Below are 3,105 nucleotides of genomic sequence, written 5' to 3' on the forward strand. Positions count from 1 at the left end.
CTTTTAAATAATATTTTATTGTTCATTCTGAAATCACTTAAGACCAATCCTCAGTGGGATCGGTCCTATTGAGTTGTTTCAGATTGTCTCAATAGCATTTCCAATAATCAGTTACGCAACTAGTTGCTAAATGTGCAGTTTCCGGCACTATTTCTGGATTATTTTTGGTAATGGTTTTCGAATGTTAAGGGAAAAAACAGGTACCTGAATGAAATTATATTATTTAAAAACAACAAACTATTTTCAGATTGCTGTGAAAATTTGAATAACAAATTATAAAAAGTTCTAATTAACTCATTCACCCATCTCGATAGATCCAAGATTACAGACTGAAATTTAAAATTTGAAACTCTAAATTAAAAACTTTTCGAGGATTTAGGATTTATCAATTCTTATCACATAAAGGACCAACCCACGTAATGAATATGTTCACATTATCAACGTGATAGAATTTAATTCATTATTGGTCTTTCTTCTCCACTCTCCTTCAACGAGGAATGGCCTAATGATGATACGGAGGGAGGTTTATGCCCCACGGACAGACAATTCATCCTCGTTTTTCGTATTCTAAGTCAATGTCCCAGGTCAGAATAAGATGGACTAATGTTTTATTTAGAAGAGATATGGTACTTCTGGTAAGAACGTTGCTTCAAAAATGCCTTCGAGGTCCGTAGAAACACATGATGAAAGAAATAATTCTTTGTATATATAACCTAATTCTATATATACATAACCTTGATAACCTAAATTTTTAAATAAGTCATTCTAATAAAAAAAAAAAAAAAAGAGGACATGGTTAGTAAAAGTAAAACGTTTGTTGGCCTCAACGTAAACTGATTTTCAAGCCTTCTTTTGAACTAAATTTTTGAAGAAATGGTACTTAACCTAAGTATTTTGACCTTCAAGGTTCCTATTCCCGATAGGTTAGATTGTTACCAGAAGGATAACCAATCCCCTTGCAGGAGTAGGTAAAACTGTTAAATCCTAATGGTCAATTTAAAAACCTTTAAATACCTTTTTGAAATGGAACAGGGCAACGTTTTGACTCTTAATTTCTCAGCGAAGTAAATATTATATTCCATGATAATGTTGTGAACAGGCTAGCTCCATAATTTCATAACAGAATTTTTATTAATCACTTGCTAAACTAATTTAGTGGTTGAGGATAGGTTATCATTGATAGCCAGTGATTTGTTTTCAAGGTTAAAAGTAAGATCTGTCAAATTACACAATCTTTCGATTGTGGCGATTCGATTCGAAGGCGATTTAGCCTTTTCATCGGTCCAATCTTGGATTAATGATCCCAATTATTTTTATAACGAAATTGAAATAACAATTGTTTGGCCATCTTGTGGGTTTGGTGTTTTGTTTATTTTGGTCAACGCTGTGCTATACTCAGCAGTTATTAACTAGTGCTAGAAGATTTGGATTCTGTTATAAATAAATAAATATTGCTTATTTTATCGAAATTGGTCGGCTTTGCACATTTCAAAGTAATAAAGAATAAAATAAACTTCAGATTAGGTAGTTTTATACTACTACAATGAGTAAAAACGACTTTATTTTTTGTAGAAATGATGAAGTGAAATTTATGTACAGTATTGTTTTAAGTTATGATGATGAAGGACTATGAGATGATCGGGGGTGCACAAAAACACTTTCCTTTTTTAACCTCTTTGTCATGTTTATTTAGGCATAGTACTCTTTAAGGAAAATCGTTTTGTTAATCAAGTAATTTTTAAACACATTTTCGCTATGGGCCTGAAGATGATAGATTATGTCAATAAAAATCATTATTTTCTGCCATTAACATGTTAACTAAGGAACAACATGAGTAAATCGTATATGATACATGTATCGTATTGTTATTATCGTACATGATATATGTGTAAATATAATGTGACAGAGAGGATCCGAATGAAGAAAGGAGGAAAGAGCATGAGAGCGTAGACCGAAATACCAGGATCTCAGCATTCACCAGGAGCTTTAGAATATTTCTGGCTTCTCCCTCCCCATCTCCTTCCTTCGTTTCTTCTTTCTCCATTTAGTTGTGTAGTTTATTATAATATATAAATCCCCCCTCCATTCAACAATTTTTGGCAGCAGTTTTCTCCGCTTTTCTGGAAATTTTTTAAATATAGTACCAGGAGTTCATGGGCAGCCAAGAGTTGGCCAGGGCCGTAGCCCTTTCCCTCCCTCCTCTTGAGCCAGCCCGTCCTGGAAGTCTTCGTGTCCTGAAGACCTTACTCCTGGATTTAAACTTTATCGACAAATATATATATATATATACTGTATTTGTAATTGCTAATTAGAGTATAATTTATTCTCGAATTAGTCTATACCGTTCTATCCTGCCGAATATTATTTTGTATATATGTATAAACCTTATATTTATAAAATTTTGAAAAAAATAAATTAATGAGTATGAGGTTGAAATTAGATAACTATTTACAAAACCAAAGAGCATTTTCTAATACCTATATGTTCTTATAAAATTTGCATTTCCTTGTTACATTTTCATTAAGACGTTTCAGCCCGACTGAAAACTATCCTCATGTATATCATCTATTATTTATAAAATCATATATTTTTCTGGTCGAACAAATAGTTAATTATAACAATATTTTTAATTCGTCTTTAAAATAAACAATCATTTTAAAAATGATATTTGCATCAAACAAGCAGATGTATACTGACTATTTATTAATGTAATTTTTGAGGAGCTTCCTTTCAAAAGGTCATCCATCCATAAGATATAAAAAAAAAGTTAGTATTTTAATTTTAATTAAGTGTGCAAAAATTGAATAGAAACTCCGATCATTTACCATCGGAACTGAACAAAATCCTTTCTCTTGTAAGGCTCAAGTTAGTCGTTGCTATCAAAAGAGAAGAAATACATTCCCTATTATGTTTGAAAGCATATTCCGTTCAAAAGAGAATATTTTCTTGTTTAGTTGTATCAAACGCGAATGAATTTTGTTAAAAAGCGGTATAATATGAAAGTTCAATATAGCGTCGGAATTTAAACTCTAGCATTTCTCGATAGTTGTCTTTCATTTGTTTAAACTAAATTATTGAAAAATTAATTCCATTAAAAATATATAT

General features: G+C 31.2%; 1 long non-coding RNA gene across 1 annotated transcript in view; it reads right to left on the bottom strand.

Annotated features, from left to right (window-relative positions):
• Positions 1-1,287, bottom strand: part of LOC106681305 (uncharacterized) — a 32,543-nt gene extending 31,256 nt beyond the window's left edge. The window contains exon 1 of the long non-coding RNA XR_001343225.3: positions 1,015-1,287. This is a non-coding gene — a long non-coding RNA (uncharacterized lncRNA). The remainder of the gene's footprint in view (positions 1-1,014) is intronic.
• Between the last annotated feature and the right edge of the window lie 1,818 nt (positions 1,288-3,105).

The sequence above is a fragment of the Halyomorpha halys genome, unplaced genomic scaffold, assembly GCF_000696795.3.
Source record: "Halyomorpha halys isolate HHAL.00 unplaced genomic scaffold, Hhal_1.1 Scaffold324.1, whole genome shotgun sequence".
Lineage (NCBI taxonomy): Eukaryota > Metazoa > Arthropoda > Insecta > Hemiptera > Pentatomidae > Halyomorpha > Halyomorpha halys.